Source organism: Perca fluviatilis, chromosome 12, assembly GCF_010015445.1.
Source record: "Perca fluviatilis chromosome 12, GENO_Pfluv_1.0, whole genome shotgun sequence".
NCBI lineage: Eukaryota > Metazoa > Chordata > Actinopteri > Perciformes > Percidae > Perca > Perca fluviatilis.
The window spans coordinates 33,145,737-33,165,156 of record NC_053123.1 but is presented as its reverse complement, the minus strand read 5'-3'; the positions used below and the strand labels follow the sequence as shown (position 1 = coordinate 33,165,156).

The window sequence follows — 19,420 nt, the reverse complement described above, 5'->3', positions numbered from 1 at the left end:
CTGTCCGTCCGTCGGTCTCTCTCTCTCTCTCTCTCTCTCCGTTGCTCTAATCGGGAAAAAAGGAAGGCTGAAGAGCTTTCCCTCTCTATCACATGCAGTGCTCCGTGTGTGAGAATATAAACAAAGTCACGTGACAAGATTGGATGATATAGCAATTTATTTGATTTAACTTTGGTAATGATTGGCGTATTATCGTAATAATGCAGCCACCACAGCAAAAAAAAAAAAAAACGCACCCAGTATTACAACCCAGTCTCACGTCAGTTCGTGATGGCATTACGAAATTAAATCTATTAGAACGTGATACCCTCACGTTATTTTGAAGATTTACGTGTTGGGGTCCCGTTTTTTATACTAATGTATTTCAATGAGAAGCATCTTACGTGATCACAAAACACTAAAAACTCCCGGGGGGGGGGGGGGCAAAAAAAGCGGATACAGCTTTGATATTATTGGTTTTTTTAGCCCAATAATCGCTGTTTTAATCAACATTTATTCACCAGATCTTATCACGGTTTATATGTATTTCTTTTAATGTTATTATTTCGGTTTATTTCGGCCAGGGAAGCTGGATTGCTTTGTTGTTTATTGATATTTTTAAAACTATAACGCTACATCTTTCAACATGTATTTAGCTGTTATCATGGTATGCATTTCTTTATTTTAATAATATTATTTCGGTCTTATTACCGGTGAAATATTACAGTAAATAAGACAGAACAGTAGGCTACGATATGAGCCGAGCTGGGCCCGACAGCATCGTGGGACATCGGCTTTGAATGCGCCAGCTCGGCTCATACGGTAGCTAACTGTTCTGTCTTCATCAAGTCAACATCATAATCAATATGCAGAATAGCTCCTTTCACAGTATTATATTATTTTAGAAGATCGTATTTTGTGTATCAAGTAAGAGCATTTTAATGTAGTAGTTTATTAACGTGGAGTCAATTTTAGATACTTTGTATACTACTGTGTGGAGTAGTATTATAAGTACATACTGCTTTTTTATGTAAACGTAACTTTAAGTGTCACCTAAATGTAGTGCAGTAAAAGTACAATATTTCTCTCTGAGTTTTAGTATGAGTATATAGTGAAAAAATACTTGATTAAAGTACAATAATGTTGGCATGTAGGCTGAAGTTTGTTAATATTTCACCTCTAACTGGAACATAATTTATGTAACAAGTGTTTACTTGTTCCTTGATCCTTTCCACGCATCACCATGGTGATCATTGATTCAAACATGTTTTTAGGTATCATGATTTTCAGATGTCAAGGGGGCTTGATAAGGGTCTTCTCGACTGGAATAGAGGGCGGAACTTGAAGGGTCATGCAGGCGACGCACTCTTGTGGCGCTTTGATAAACTATATAAAGAGTGAATATCTTCCTTTACTGACAGTCATCAGCTGGTTGTTCTTCTCTGTGTCAGCCAATCATCACCTCAGCAAAGGTAATTATATTTCAATTTATTATCACAATTTCATCTATTTTTATTTTTAGTAATTAATCCTGTATTCATCGAGAGGACGTTTTATATTTTGAGAACACTTACTGTATTTAATATTTAGACATTTTAAATATCAGTTAATCTATTTAATATGAAACCATATGTATATTATATAAAACACTTATAACTAGCAGGATACTTTAATTTCATAAATGGCTCACTGATCCCAGTCATTAATTGTCTGCATTTATGTCCTTGTCTGCAGTACGTTGACTTTGTTTAACGTCTTTCCACAGATGGCATCAGGCTTTCCGTTTGCTTTGTTGCTCTGTTTGTCCATCGGACTGTTGGCTCCATCGGTAAGTAAAAACTATGCAACTATTAATTTAAAAACAACTTTATGTGTTGCACATGCAGTATGATGCAGTAGTTTCCCAACATGTAAGATTATGAGACAGTTATTAAATAATGTTACTAATTTTAATGTAGGCTGATTGCAAACTGTAAGCTGAAACTTTAGATAAGTTTGTTCTGTGTATCAAAGGTGCTATATAAATAAAGTGGAGTTGAGTAGTCCTGTAATTAGACTGCTCGTGTTTAAATAATTAAAAGATTCAGACTGATTCAGGAATGTCTTTTTGTGATCACAGTGTTATGGACAAACCTCCTGCCCAGGTCGGTACAGTATCTCTGACTCGTTGCTCTGATTGTATTTGACTTGTTTGTTCATATAATGTTATGTAGGGGTTTGTATTTTTTGCAATGTGTGTGTGTGTGCCTCCTTCCTCTCTTCTCCATGTTGGTTTGTTTTGGTTTTTTCAACTTCCTTGATTTTACTAATCAAGGAATTTTCAGGGAGACCAAGATGTTGCAAAACATAAGATCTTAATTCAACCAAAGACCTGAGTTACTCTGCAGAGGAACTGAAGACATTCTCTAGCATGCAAGTCATTTATACATTTGAGAGGATGGAGTCCATATCAGTACATCACAAGTTTAACATTAGGTACCACATAAGGCCATTGACCTCGCTGTCCCTGGCTGTACGCCCAGATGTTAACTTCCCGTACATCAGCTCTTGACTGATTGCATCACGGGGAAAGATATATCGTCCTGATAGGGTTAGGGAGAAACATTTTTGTAAGTTTTCTGAAGGAAGGATGAGAGGAGGTTGCATCAAAATTATCTATATCATTTAATATTAATACAAACCGAAGACATGCAACACTGCCTCACAGAAGTTAAAACACAAAAGCGAGCTTACTACGGACAGGCAGAGGTCAAACAACTTCACATGCTTCACTCAGCGCATTCTGCTGCCGGCCAGCACAATGAAGGTCTCCTCCCTCCTTTATCCAGGGAGCGTCAGTTTACGCCAGTAAGCGGCACTGTAGATTGTCGTGGAACTTCAGGTTTATGACTGCAAACGGCAATTTACAAGCAACACCGAAAACTGCTGTAAATTATCGGAAATTGATGTGGGCCTTGCTTGGCAGTTGTCCCCCCATCACCCCCCCTCCCCCTAATTCTAGGGGAGGCTTTAACATGTAAATTAAAATGCTGTGAGCTTTACAAATGCAAATCAGGGTAGCAGCACGGGGAGTTTTACACCACATGACATTTTTCTAAAAGGTATTAACTTCATTTTAAGAATAAAATTGTAGACTCTTCAATTTTAGCTTGAATTGATTTATTTAATGAAAGTATGCTAGATTAATTACCGTGTATGTCAAGGTCAAGGTCCCAACCATTTGTCTTCTTAAAATACTGGCAAATTCAGCACCATATTCACATGTCCATGGCATATGAAGCTGTTGACTCTGCTGAAATGGCCTCATAATCTAGACTTCAATTGTCCTATTGTTATTAAGCTTTCCCCAGTATTCCATTAAAACTCACTGTAATTCACCTCCACACCAGTGTGTGCGCTGTTCACGCTGCTGGTTATTGTGCTCTTTCTCTTCGCTATCACTCTGCCCCGCCCCTACCCCCCCGCCCAAAGAACTTCTAATATATCAAGAAGTTCCACTCCCTCGTTACTTCCCGGCTTCTGAACTGGTTGCAGTTCCCCAGAGTTCCATATAGGGGTGCTCACAGGCCAGTGCAGAATGAATGGGACTCTATGGAGCTATACCCCTCAAAACCCACTTTTCTCAGGATATAATTTTTTGTCTAGTAATATGAATGTTGCATTCGAAAGGGGAGGCTAAAAAAATACACACTGCTGTGTGTTAGATTTTTTTAAAGTCGCTTTTTTGTTCTAAAAAGCCTTTTAAAATGTCAATGACGTCATACACATATACGGGCCAGAGATACTGCTTTACGGCAAGCTCTGAGTCGCTTACTTTGTTCTCTCGAGGCATCGACAACACAGCTGACAGGTAAGACTCTCCCTGTTAATACATGTGCTAGAAAGAGGTTTGCTGATGTTTTAAAGACCACGCCGAAATATTTACTCTGATATTCAGGCTCTGCTTCGGATGTCAAGCTGCGATCTCCGATTGTAATCACTCCTTCACTGACCAATCAGCATTCATTAGCAGAATGCTAGCGTTTTATGGGCTACAACGCCCTCTGTAAGAAATCAAAAGGACATAAGTACTCATTCATTCAACTTTCGACCTATAACCCATGTTGAACTTGCAAAAACTAACAATCAAATCTGAGGTTTCTCAACGACAATCAGGCGAAAGAGACAAATTTAGCCGTCTAGCTCCGTAGAGTCCCATTCATTTTGCACTGGACCGCGATCACAGTGGGAGTGTCTCAGTGGGAGGAGACTGAGAGAAACTGAGAAAAAAAACTCTGAGAGGGAGGAGAAACTCATTTCCTCCATTCAGTCTGTATCAGGTGCATTTTAATGCACTTTGTTATTTGCATGAATAAAAAAAGTATTGGTTTATGTTAGGCAGACTATAAAAGGTGTCATGTCCTTTTGTTGACGATCCCGCGGATGAAAAAAGCTGTATTAATTCACAGAGAGTTTACGTCGGTATTGAGTCCCGACTATAGATGTATTTTCATTTCCACATAACCGATTTGAGAGGTATTTTTATCACAGTCCATTAGATATGTAGATACCTTATCCGTCTTCATATCACTAACATCAACCATCGTGGACAGGCTTTAACATCCCAGCAGATTCTTTGTGTCGCATTACGTTTTTTGCAAAGGGCAGTTTTCTTTATAACAGTGTAGTGGATCACACTGTAATAGTAAAGCCACTGTATGCAGAGCTGTCAGAAAAGTGTGACTCGCTCTGAAACGTTTTTTAAACGTGTTGACACAAACCAGTGAGAGCCATTAAAAAGAAATAAATGATTATACATTATAGTTCTGTTAATGATCATGGTACTGCAGCCTCAGAATGGGATTATTATAGGCTATTTATATAGATATATATATATATAGGTTTACTTTTTCGCCCGCAGGATTGCACCTAAATGAAATTATAGGTGTAATACAATTCCAGTTTTCACCAGTAATATTATAAGTTAATTGTGATTAAATATGAAATTAATACACTGTTAATGCGCACGCATTGACTCGAAAGCAGCAATTTTCTCCCAACAACTACCTCTCTTTGCAGCAGCAGCGCGTCTTTGCTTTTTTAACGAAATGCATGTTCAAACGTTAAAACCATTGACATGTATATATAATATTAAAACTAATTAAAACTCGCTGTTTGTGCGCATGAGTATTTCCGCCGACCAGTTTGTTTGTGGTTGTTACCATGGTGAATCGTAGAATCATGGCTCCATTCATACTGCCTTATGTGCACGCGCGTAACCCTGAGTGAACATACTCCGAGTTGATTGAACCAACTCAAATCAGCTGTTCTGGAACCGAAAACTAAAAATTTCCCATCTCAGGGTAAATCAACTCAGACATCAGGGTTAGACTCAGAGTTTGTTAAACCTCCTACCTTGAACGGACCCCAGGGTGACCAATAGCCTAACCCATGACAGACCTGCCAACCAATCATGAGAGATTTTTCTTGTTTAAAAGTAGTGGTTTCATCCTATCCTGAGTGAGGAAATTCAAGCCAGGCCAGAGGTTCTCTGGCCAGGCGCGCGTTGCTGCTTTTCCACTTTTCATGCAGTGGAAGGGAGGGAGGAGGCACACACATGCGCAACAAAAAATACAAACTGATACGTAACAAGAATCTAATTTTCTCTTTTTTCCAACATTGTCTTGAAGGTCCCTGTCCTCCTGGTTGGACTCAGTTCGGCTCTCGCTGTTTCAGCTTCAACTTCCAGGGAAAGAGTTGGATCGATGCAGAGGTACAGCAGTTTTATCAAGACTGTCCTGACCTATATTTAGATTTCTAGTGGGGGTGTCCTCTAGTGGCCATAGTAGTTATGACAGGAGCAATAAATATATCACTTTACTTCCTGCTTTGCTGCTGTCATAACTACTACGGCCATTAGAGGGGGGCTGGCACTATAAACCTAAATATGAGTCCTAATTGCTGCTTGAACAAACGACTTATGGGACTTTTTTGGGGGAGGACAGTCTATAAAAGTATTAATACTTTGTTACAGTAAAAGTCCTGCATTGTCCAAAGTTATGTCAGTGTAAAAATGAGACGTCCTCAGATCGCATCTGTTAAAATTGTGATTAGGTTTATGTATTTTTCTTAAATGTTTTTAACCTATTATATTGTCTCCATTAGAACTTCTGCAAGTCTGATGGTGGGAATCTGGCTTCAGTCCACTCAGAAGAGGAATATGAATTCCTCAGAGACTTCGTTAGGAAAGTGAGCGGTGAAAACAAACTGACCTGGATGGGAGGCTTTGACTCAGTGCAGGTAAGACTTTTATCATCACAGGAAGTGATGTCAGTCGTTAGAGGATGGCTACCCGACCCCAGCCAGGTTCAGACAGATATTTAGAAATGATGTTCGGGTTCGGGTCGGGCTCGGTCACATCAGCGCGATTAAGCATTTGTTGTAAAATGGTGCTGTGGCTCCTTTAAGAGAGCTCAGTGTGTGTGTGTGTGTGTGTGTGTGTGTGTGTGTGTGGTAAGTGGGCAGAAGACAGATAGAGAAAGAGGAAGAAGACATGTAGATGCAACCGGAGCAGAGTTGGTAGAATAAGTTTAACTTTTGTACACAGTGTGTGCAGTGTCCGAAATAAACCCCAGACTGAAAGCCAAGTTCATTCATTTGCTCACCAGAAACTGGATTTTAACGTTGGCCCTGGAGGTAACGAGTCTCTACTAGTTTTCTGACCATAGTTGGAAAAGAAGCAATCAGGAAAGGTTAACACATTGAACATTTTAAATTTAAAACAGCTTATAATGTGCGCTTTTGCCCGGCGTGCGCGGATGGCGCCATCTGTTGACATTCGAATGGCTTTCTACAGTTGCTTAAAGTGCTCATATTATACTCATTGTCAGGTTCATAATTGTATTTAGAGGTACCAGAAAGTGTAATTAGTATGAGAATTTTTTTATTTTAACTGTGTTGGGCTTGGGTCGGGCTCAGACATAAATATATTAATGCCTGTCGGGCTCAGGTCGGGTTCGATTACTGCTCTGTTAGACACGCGGCCGGGCTTGGACAGAAAAATCGACCCAATCCGCTATCTACGCTTCGTCTCCCGAGCTACAAAAACGAAATTTGATGAAAGAAATAAAGAACAGAAAGAGGAAAATTACTCTAAATAAAACAACAAAAAGGAGGATCCTCTTTTGATTTGACTTTGAACCAATCTTTCTCCTCCAGGAGGGCGTGTGGTTGTGGTCTGATGGATCCCCATTCGACTACAAAAAGCTGGGGTCGCAGGCAGCCTGACAACGAAGGTGGAGCGGAGCACTGTATTGAGATGAACTTTCACGGTAAGAAACAACAACATATGAAACATTTTGTCTTTTAAATAATCATGATGATGCAACAATGACCTCTAAACTTATAGCAGGCGGTCATATTTTGCAGTCTGAAAGAATAAAAGTTAGACATTAAATCTCTGGAAAATCTCTCTACAGGAGCGAAATGGAACGACAGGCCGTGTACCAACATCAAACCTTTCCTGTGCTCCATGAACCTGTGAGGCCTCCCACCATCATGATCTCACTACAGCTCATCTATAATCTCTATCACTGATTCACTTTCAGTTTGTTCTGCAGACAGACACAGCTCTCTGCTGAGAGACTCACTTTCACTTGTTTATTATCTGAAGAGTTAGGAAACGCTTCACATTTGAGTTTTAGCATTAGAAGGAAACTGTCTCTCTGAGCTAGACAAAAACATAATCAGTTATTGGACTTTTAATCTAGTAAATAACACAAAATGAAATACAGAAAACATTCAAATACTCTGACATCTTTTCCATTTTAGTTTACTGAATATTGTCTGTCAGCGCTGTCCAAAGGTAACATCATCCACCTACCAGACATGAGTGGTGATGATCTTCTCATCAAAAATGTTCAAATAGAAAATAAAATCCAAATGTCTGAACGTTCTGTGATACAAGAGGAGTTTCTGGTGTGTTGGGTTCTTTATTCATCTGTTGTCCTTCACTTTATAATTAATAAGCATTAAAAATAAAGATACAGTACAGCGCTGCGCAAAAGTATTCGCGCCCCCTTGAACGTTTCGACCTTTTGCCACATTTCAGGCCTCAAACATAAAGATATAAAACTGTAATTTTTGTGAAGAATCAACAACAAGTGGGTCCCAATTATGAAGTGGAACGAAATTCATTGGCTATTTCCAAACTTTTTTAACAAATTAAAAACTGAAAAAGTGGGCGTGCAAAATTATTCAGCCCCTTTACTTTCAGTGCAGCAAACTCTCTCCAGAAGTTCAGTGAGGATCTCTGAATGATCCAATGTTGACCTAAATGACTAATGATGATAAATAGAATCCAGCTGTGTGTAATCAAGTCTCCGTATAAATGCACCTGCTCTGTGATAGTCTCAGAGGTCCGTGTAAAGCGCAGAGAGCATCATGAAGAACAAGGAACACACCAGGCAGGTCCGAGATGGTGTTGGTGTGGGAGAAGTTTAAAGCCGGATTTGGATACAAAAAGATTTCCCAAGCTTTAAACATCCCAAGGAGCACTGTGCAAGCCATAATATTGAAATGGAAGGAGTATCAGACCACTACAAATCTACGAAGACCCGGCCGTCCCTCTAAACTTTCAGCTCATACAATGAGAAGACTGATCAGAGATGCAGCCAAGAGGCCCATGATCACTCTGGATGAACTGCAGAGATCTACAGCTGAGGTGGGAGACTCTGTCCATAGGACAACAATCAGTCGTTATACTGCACAAATCTGGCCTTTATGGAAGAGTGGCAAGAAGAAAGCCATTTCTTAAAGATATCCATAAAAAGTGTCGTTTAAAGTTTGCCAAAAGCCACCTGGGAGACACACCAAACATGTGGAAGAAGGTGCTGTGGTCAGATGAAACCAAAATCGAACTTTTTGGCAACAATGCAAAACGTTATGTTTGGCGTAAAAGCAACACAGCTCATCACCCTGAACACACCATCCCCACTGTCAAACATGGTGGTGGCAGCATCATGGTTTGGACCTGCTTTTCTTCAGCAGGGACAGGGAAGATGGTTAAAATTGATGGGAAGATGGATGGAGCCAAATACAGGACCATTCTGGAAGAAAACCTGATGGAGTCTGCAAAAGACCTGAGACTGGGACGGAGATTTGTCTTCCAACAAGACAATGATCCAAAACATAAAGCAAAATCTACAATGGAATGGTTCACAAATAAACATATCCAGGTGTTAGAATGGCCAAGTCAAAGTCCAGACCTGAATCCAATCGAGAATCTGTGGAAAGAACTGAAAACTGCTGTTCACAAACGCTCTCCATCCAACCTCACTGAGCTCGAGCTGTTTTGCAAGGAGGAATTCGGCTTTTTTTTTTCTACCAAAAATGATATGCGCTGGTTAGGCGGTACATGGCTTAAAAAAACTGTTCAAAGGGGGAACATTATTGAAAAAAAGGTTGAGAACCACAGATATAAATAAAAAGATATTATCATGTCACTTATTGACTTGTTTTCTCTAAAGGGAGAAATAATTCTAAATTTGTGAATAATATTTTATTCCTTTACTTAAATAATTACAATAAAAACAAGGTTAAGATACTAATCCAAAATACAAATAAAAGATTATAAAGTGTACTTTGACTTTTATAACAGAAAAACAAACAAAAAGAAGTACCCAATACCACGGAGTATATAATACTGAGTTATTAGAGAAAATCATGGATTTAAAATATAGATAAAGTCAAAAAGTATCAGCATTAAAATAACCAAAAGTACATTGTGAAGAATGTCAGAATTATATATATTTAACCCCTTGACGCCTGAATTTATTCACAATTATATAAGAACTTTATTATGTGTGTTCCTGGCTCCAAGCTGATGCTAAATTAAGTTGAGATTGTTAATTTGTCTATAGCATATGGAATAGATATAAATGTAGGTATGATGCAAATTAGCGACAAAAGGCATTTATGGTAAAATTCTTTACAAAATGGTAAAATTAATAAAACACATTTTCAAGTAATTGACAAATAAATGAATCTTGACAACAGCAAGAAAGAAAACACTCTCCTACTCCCTAACATTGACAGTAGTCTTTTTAGGGTTAGGGTTAATTTCGCCTCGTGAACTGGATGTAGTTCCCACTCGACCAGTTCTATGAGAAACCAGTGCGTCAAAAGGTTCCTAGGTATGTATCGAATGTAAACAAACCGGCATTGGGGGATACACACGCTATCTCGCCTGCAGTGGGAATGGAAGGGGTTTGATGCAAATTTGTGACAGTCGGCGTTAAGGGGATATTCTGCATTTGCAGCACTTCGCCGAACCGGATGCTTTGTCCCTTAATATTTACAGTCTATGGTCAAACATGAACTTAGCGATATGAACTTGTATGTATGGGACACAGGAGGTTTCTACCCAGAAGTTAATGGGAACATTGAAGTCATTTATATACATTAAATTATATTATGTTTAAAGGGGTGATAGATAGGGTATTTTACACTGTTCCTTAATGTCTCCTAATGGGGTATGTAACATTGGTTGGGCTGAAAATTGCCCGAATGGTATTTTATTGGGCCCCTTAACTACCCTGTGAATATGGCTCTATTTAGAACAAGAGCTTTCTTCCAAATATGGTATGCTAATGAATATTCAGAATGAGCTACGCTACTGATTGGTTTGAGCAAACTACATAGAAACACATGGGTGACCCGAAGCAGGCCTATATTCCAGACACTGCAAAGTTATACATTGTTTGTCGGGCGCTATTCCATTATTAAATTAACTTCTGAGACTTTTTAAGCGAGAAATCTACTATATAAAGCTCAAATATGGGCCGGCTTTTACTAAAATTGATGGCTAATTGCAAATTTGGTAAGACTTTGTGTCGGAGTTCAGCCGCTGGTATTTCGTTAGCTGCGACTGTCCCTTCAATCCTAGCTATAAATCACGGATAGTTAGCTTCCTTTCCACCTTAATTCGGTATATATTTACAGTTTGAATTTCGCCACCTATACAACATCTTACTAAATGTCTTATAAAGCTAACAAATGTGTCTGATTTCAAGTTAATACATTTTTGTGTAATTCCAGAGGAATTCTAAGAGGAAGCTAGCTGCCTCATTGATAGAGCTCCACCCAGCCGCAGGCTCTATCAATGAGACTCACGGACAAGCGGCGCGTATTTCCGGATCGTTTGTTTAAATAACTCAACACATTATAATTACACCCATTAAAAGAGTAACTGGAACCTGTGGTAAGAGAATGCTGGCGTAACAAGCTTGCTGATCGCGCTTTCACTCACATACACCTGGCATTAGGAAGAGGGGAACTGCAGGCCCTGGAGCTCTGTCAGAGCAGCGTCGCCAGAGTTCATTAGCCCAAAACGGTGACTTTGCCGCGGGTATGGAGTGCTTTGGGTTGCCAGCCTTGACTGAGCTCCATCTACCTCACAGCAGGCCGGGGTTCTGGCGAAGGAAGGCAGGCCAGGCGGCGAGGCAGCTACACAGGCAGCACCGGCTTCTGAACTCCGACACACAGTCGGACAAAATTTTACAATTAGACACTAAATTTTCGTAAACGGCCATATTTGACCTCCACATATTTGATTTCTCGCATAAAAAGTCTCAGAAGTGAATTTAATGGTAAAATAGCATATGGACAATGTATACAATTTCTGAGATCTGCACGCACCTAGATTCAGTGGACTAACTGATCTCAGGTCAGTTGTGTAGCCTATGCAAATGTTGGGGCGTGACAAAGAGAAAGACTAGAGCCAAATGAGGAGGAGCAGAAATATTGACGCGTTCAACTATTTCGCCTCGCTGAGATTCGCCGCTTTCAGAGGCAGTTTCAAATAGTGAGATTTGCAGAGAAAAGAGGTGTCAATGGGATTTAGAGGTTCTATGTATGTCCTAGTTACCCACTAAAATGTCATTATTCAACTATGACAAGGTAAAATCAGTTTTGCATTCTATCACCCCTTTAAAAATGCTGACCATAAATAGTATCCAAAACAAGGTTTAGTTTCATTAAAATAAACTTCAAAGTGTGTGTTTAACCCTTGTGTTGTCTTCCTGTCAACCATGAAAACAAACACTTTTGTCATCTCTATCTCAACGTTTTCTAAGTTATTTTTTTTCAACATTTGGGTCCCTTTTTTCAAAATTTATATAGTTTTATCTGACTTTTTGTCACTTTTCCAATGTTTTGGGGGATTTTTTTTGGCCTCCCCCAGTGTTTTAGTTTTTTGTTGCTTTTCCTGTTTTTGTTTTGTTTGTTTTTTAACATTTTCGGTGCTTATTTCGACATCCCATATTTTCTAATATTAAAAATCTTTGAAAACGGGTCAAATTTGACCCAAGGGTTAAGAGTAGCGATGAGGTAACGTGAGACGACAGAGAGAGTTTGATCAGTCAGCCTTTATTAGTTATTAGTATTGTCCCATTTCATCCAACACATATTCTCAGTCTTGATATCCTCCTCCCTTCCTCTCCTTCCTCTCCTTCCCTTCCTCTCCTTCCTTCGCTACTCGTCCGTCTGGCTCCAGCTGACGGGGATCCACTGCGGTTCATGCTGCGCTGCCTGGATGATGGAGCAGAGCTGCATGCAGGCGCCCCTGCAGGTCGTCGCTCACCAGCACGCTTATCAAACAGCTGTTTGTACTTGGCCTCCATCAGCCGGGACGCCTCCTCCAGCTCCACAAAGTCTTCCCTCCTGCAGGAAGGGGGAACACGGACGGCACTTTCATTAGGAGTTAAAGTCACAAGTCTTCACAACTCTTCTAGGTGAATGCTAGGGGCTGTAGAAAATTCAGAGGAAGTTCTGACTTATATACTGTATTTCCTCAAATAAAAGCCGGGCCTTTATTTACCTGAACGGCAGAAGGTACCAGGCTTGTATTTGAAGCAGGCTTTTATTAGAGGCAGGCCTTTATTTCTAATTCCATCTGTTTGATAAGTATAACTATTTTAAATAAACAGTTTTAAATGAAAAACCATAGCGTTCCAGTGGATAGAGATCATTCATTTTTTAAGAAACATTTGCAAAAATATCACAATATACAACAACAGCATGAAACAAACACCACCATTGTGTCAGTTTGAACCCTGGAAATGTACGGGGTATTTATTTCAAATACAGGTACTACAGTATTGCTGGTAGATTACAGTAAGAGCATACAGTAGTTGCTGGTTTGCAGTACACCAGTATCTGAACAATGCGTTTATATATGTCAATGGATTAACATTACAGACGGTAGCTTAGCTAGCTTTGTTTCTAGCTCCAGGCTAACTTGTTTCCTCCCACCTCCAGCTAGCTAGCTATGCTCTGCTCGTCGCCAGCTTATCCTTCTGTTTCTTCCAGTATCGGATTCTCCTGGGGTCAATGTCGAAATGTCTCGCAGCTTTTCACCCGAGTTTTCCTCCTCATACTTTAAAAACTCTTTTCGTTTTTGTTGTTGAAAAGTCCGTCACTAGCACCAGAGCCGTCATTCTCTGCTAGCATTAAATGAGACCCGTGTTACATCCAATGTAGCTACTGCCATCTACTGGCACCTGCTACGTTACTGCTAACTACACCTGGCTGGAGTTACACATACAGCCGCACTAGGACAATAATCCAGAAAAAACAAAGTGTGGAAAAAAGCATGAATATATTGTTGAATCTGTTAAATTAAATTGGTAGAAATGTACATTACAATGAACTGGATTTTATTTTGATATATATATATAATATATATATATATATATATATATATATATGAAAGGCATTTAGGAGATTATCCACACTATTTTTTCCCCCCGGCCTTAATTTGAGACCGGATTTTTTGGGCCGTGTTGACCACACCCCCGCCACTATCAGAGGCCCGGCTTTTAATTGACTCCGGTTTTATTTGAGGAAATACGGTATACACTCTAATTCTTGCGTGTTGGTTAATGAGACCAGAACTCAGGGATCAAAACTGACACAATAGTTTAAAAGTCAAGAAAGTTCACTGAAGTCCAGCATTTAAGCTTACAAAACACAATTGTGGGTTCACAAAAATGACCCTAAGTTTCACCTAACCGCAGACCAAAGTATACAAAGTTCAAGTCAGCAAAGTCTCTGTCAGATTATGAACACCGTCTAACCAAATTCCTAATCTTTTATATCTTGCGTCCCCCTCCTGCCTCTCCTGTCTCCGGGCAGATTCTCCAGCTCTACACACACACACACACACACACACACACACACACACACAAACACACACACTGACCCAAGACCCACCCCTCCTGTTCCACTTCACCGTCTGCAGAAAAACATAGACTCACATTCCTGAGCTGTAAGGTAATCAAAGCTTAAGTTAACTATGTGTGTGTCCCAAGTCTATACATTATACAGGGAATCCAACTTTATACTGAGAATAACACATCTAGATTATAGAAATATTTCTACAAGCCAGCAGTCCAAATGACACAAAGATGTCGGAAAAAGACGCTTTAAAACATCAGATAAAAGCGACAAAAGAAATGAAAAAGGAACGAAAACAATGAAGAAAGGGTAAAAAACATGGAGAAAGCTTCAAAACATCAAAAATATTAAAAAACATCAAAATAAGCATCAAAATGACATCGAAAAGTGTCAAAAACACACGGGAGACTGTACTTCTGTTCATCACAGTAAAATGTTACTACAATGCTCTTTACCAGTTTTATTCAATTTTATAGCCTTTGTAAAACCATTTGGTGTCTGAACTCCATTGTTATTTTAATCTCTGTTCAGAGAGTTGTTATTGAAGGAAAGCTCTTACTGTGAATGCTCTGTTGACGTGCAGTTGGTGATGGTTCGGCGTCTCTCGGGTTTGTCTCAGTCTGTCCGGACTCGAGCTTTGATGAAGATCAAGTAGGGCTTCAGTTTCTTCGTTCCGTTAGCGACTGGATGCTCTGACAACAAAACCAACACATCTGGGATTAACCCTTATGCTATCCTTGGGTCAAGTTTGACCCGTTTTCAAAAGTTCTTTAGGGCAAAAAACGTTTTGTCATAAGCAAAAACAGCGACAAAATGCGTCAAAATGTCAAAAATAACCACCCAAAACATTGAAAAAGTGACAAAAACATTGGGAAAAAGTGGAACAAAAAACCGTCAGATAAAGTGACCAAAACAAGTGAAAAAACACTAAAATGTAAAATACAAAACTTTGAAAAAGTGACTGAAACATTTAATTAAGGACAACAGGGTGTTGTGGGTGGCGGCACCCTCTAATAGTTATGATGGGGCAAAGCAGGAAGAGAGGTGACGAGGATTAAGCGTAAGGAGCGTAAACAAAGACAGGACTTTCCCAGGAAACGGGATTCATGTACCCTGGAAATTCAGAGTTCTCGCGAGAGTACAATTTGAGTTTGCTCAGCGAGCCACTCTGGCATTCAGTAATGATGCTCATTAACTACGCCTTTGTAGCCGAAGCTGCACCAATCACACAGCCAGACGCGAAGCTAAACACATGACGACAGCGCGCGACGTCAAAGTCATTAGTAAACGTTGCAAGATGGCTACGGATGAACACCAGCTGTTCGAAAACGGCTTTGGCTGCTACAATGAACGAAGTTAGACTTGGCTTTTCGGGTGATTGGCTGGAGTGGTTTTGTTGTTTATTTTGTTGCCTATCCTGTGCCCCTATAGTGTTTGTTTGACATTTCCGACCCCTGTGTTGTCTCCCCGAGACTGGGCTTTTCACAGTGTGTTCAAGGGTCAGGCAGCTAGCGCATCAAGGAGAGATGCCTATGATTTAAGACAAAAATGAAATTGCACTGAAACCATGCAGGAACTCATAGTGCACCTTTAAAGGAATACATCACCGTTTGTTGAAATAGGGTTATTCACCGTCTCCTCTATATTATATAGGTGGGCAAACGCATTTTGTGTCGAGTGAATGCATTGTCTTAGTCCAGTACCCCGCGCTAAGCAACTTAGCGTAATGAATGGAATCCTTTGTTGCCATTAGCATGTCGTGAGTAAAAGTGACCCAACAACAACAAAACAAAACCTAATTACTTCTTGTGGCCTGCGTCTTCTGCACGCGTAGAAATAGCAATGCAGATTAAGACTAGACCATTTCCTAGGCAGATATTGACTTGGGACTATATTGGGTGGAAGTAGGCTACAGCCAGAAACTGCTACTGGGCACAGAGATATCAGCAGCCAGCGGAGCTCTGCGTCAGCGAAAGTCACTTTCTGGGTTGCTGGACAACAAAATGCCGCTGCCCTGACTGAGATGCGTGAGCCCTTGGGCTGCCGGATATCTCTGCTCCGAGTAGCAGTCCTTCGCTGTACGGCCTACTTCCACCCAATAAAGTCAGTATCTACCTAGAAATCGTCTAGTCTTAATTTGCATTGCTATTTTACCGTGAAATAGGCAGGCCACAATAAGTAATTGGGTTTATTTTGTTGCTATTGGGTCATTTTTACTCATGCATGCTAACGGTAACAAAGGATTCCAATCATTACGCTAAGCTTAGGTGCCGGACTAAGATAATGCATGCAGTGAGACAAAATGCGCTTTGCCCACCTATATAAATATAGAGGAGATGGTGAATAACCCTATTTCAATAAGGCGTGGCTATTCCTTTAACTAAATATGTTTTGGTGCCTAAACCTAACCAAACTGGGACCGCTTCACAACGTTACCGACGTGTGGAAAACCGCGACTGTTACCTACTCTGGTTTTAGATATGAGGACAGAGAATGCTGCTGCGGGTCAGATTAGAGGAGAGGAACAAACCCTCGATATCAGCACATGGTTTGGAGGACTGGTTGGATAAGAAACAGTTATTACTCTGAAAAAATAAGTTGATCCATGCTATCATGGAAACTCACATGTGGTTCAACATCGATGATGCACATCCGGTCCTCGCTTCAGCACCTCGTCAATAGCATCGGTGCTGGTCCCGCCGTAGTGGCCCTTATACCCGCGCACTCCACAAACCGAACACACACACACACACACACACACACACACACACACACACACACACACAGACAGACATACACACACACCAATATAAATATGCATCCAAATCCAATCAATATCATTCAAAAATCAAAAACAAAACCATGCAAACAGTGAAAAGAGAGGAGGGTGTACCTGTGGTTACAGACCATGTACTCAAACAGCTCTTTGGTGACAAAGTGGTACTCTCTTTCCGTCTGCTCCCCTGCTCTGATTGGGCGAGAGGTGTCTAAGAGAGGAACAGGGTGACAGCAAATCAGAACCTGTTTGCAATTATTAAGCAATTGCTATTGTGTCCGTAATAAAGTCTCATTATATTCACTTCATGTTTTTTCAGTAAAAGATCTTTTTAGTCATATAATGAGAAATGTTATAAAAAGTGACTTAATATCTCAAAATAATGACTTAGTATCTCAAAATAATGAGTAATTTTCTCAAAATAATTACTTAATATCTCAAAATAATGACCACCGGAGGAAAGGGTCATGTCTTTTTATTCTTTGTTGATGGGAGGTCATCCACTTTTCTTTAGTCTAGGGTGGAGGGTCACCCAACTTTTGTATTCATGAGAACAGCAAAATTTCAAAGTGGCTTCTTTGGTGCATATTTATCCATGTAGCTCCATATAGCTCTCTCAGTCTCGGCCCCTATCGCTAGCAGATGGGTTCCCTCCTTGTTTAGTCAGCCAGACAATTTGAGCTGTAGCTTTAGAGACCGTGGGATTTCCCAAACTGAATAAATCCCTTCGTACATATAAACACTAAAACTGCTTTGCTAGCTCCATCGTGTTGTAACTAAGACATCTGCTGAAAAATAATTGTATTCATTAGCATGATTGCCATACTGTTTAGTTCAAAACATCCAAAACACCATACCGACCAGACGCAGCTTTTTATTTTTGAAAAGTCGGAAGCTTCGCCGCATGACTAAGGAAGCCTAGTGACGGAGTCCATAGTGTTGAATTTGTTATTACCCAGTGTTGTTTGCTGAATGGTCTCAGTGTTTTATTGTTTTATTTCATGTGAATACTAGTTTACTAGAGGAGTAACTTAGTATTTGAAGTAATGCAGTAGTTTTAGTTTCCATGCTTATTGTGTTTTCACAACTATGTTAGTGAGAAATCTACGAAAATGGCACCATAACAGAGGAGTGTGATAATGTAAGGTGAGAATGCAGCCGTTTAGGCAAATAATTAATGGCTGTAGAAAAAACAATGGATAACTGCACAGCTTTGCCGAGGCGAAAACCAGTACAGAAGCTATCAGTAAAGTATTGGGGAGGGTCATCCCTTTTTCACAATAATTTTTGGAGGGTCATCAAAAATGTATTGTTGGTGTAGGGTTGGGTCAATTTTGACTAAAGATCCCAAAACTCCTCTGGTGGCGCACTGAAATAAATAGCGAACAGTCCATAAGTTTCTTAAACTAACGACTTAGTATCTCAAAATAATAAGAAACCTCAAGATATAAGTCATAACTCATTACTTTGAGAAAGTCATTGAGTCAATATTTTGGGAAAGTTTCTCAGATCTAAAGGATCTTTTTTAGGATCACATTGTCAGATATTAGCTTCCATACTCTCTTTTTATGACAACACAATGTAAAACACAAAAGTTATACAACCAGTGTGGAGAACACTTTGAATGTTAGGCGAGTTAGATTTGCACATACAGTGCACGGGTCCCTGGAAGGTCGAAGGGGTTCAGTTTGATCAGTCTTTTCCTCAGTTCGTTCAATTCCAACTTTACGCAGCACCTGGACGCATGAAATGTATTATTTATAAATATATTATGCACAGTAGATATCATAGGGAAATGGAAAATTAAAGGTGAACAAACTGTCTGAGTTTAGGAACAAAAGGATGGTTGAGATATTGACCCGTTGAGGATGATGGCGGTGGTAGTCTCCTCGGGCTGGGCGCAGAACCACCTCCTTTCATGCGGAGATGGACAGGGTGCCGCTGCTACGGCGTGCGAGGTGCATGACTGCCGTCTCTTCCTGAAGGACGTTCTCTGCCAGAGACGGAAACTCCACCGGAAACCAGCTGGTCAAAAAAAATCAATCACTCAATCAATTAAAACATAGCGTCAAGCGCCTTCACTGTTAGAAAAGTCCGTGAAGGATATGGATAATATACTGTGTGTAATATGAAGGAAGTTAGCTAGTAAGTGAAGTGAGTAAGTTAGTGAGGTAAAGGAGTTGCTTTTTGAATAAGTTGGCACCACTACATTTATACAAAGACAGATTGTTTTCCTTACAGTGTTGAAAGCCTAAAAAATCAAAATACTATTCAGTCCGCTACATATGCTCCATTCTCCGCAGAAATATAGAGAAATCATAAGAACAAATAAATGTAGAAAGAATACAAAATAAATATCTACGTTAAAATGAAATCAAAATGTGTGCATCATACTCATATGTATAGCAACAATTTATATGTAAGAATAGAGATGTGAAATATGTAAAGAAA

General features: G+C 39.9%; 2 pseudogenes; one reads left to right on the top strand and one right to left on the bottom strand.

The window, feature by feature from the left end:
- Window positions 1-19,420, bottom strand: part of LOC120569404 — a 40,158-nt pseudogene that overhangs the window by 7,444 nt on the left and 13,294 nt on the right.
- On the top strand, window positions 1,386-7,928 carry LOC120570547 (annotated as a pseudogene).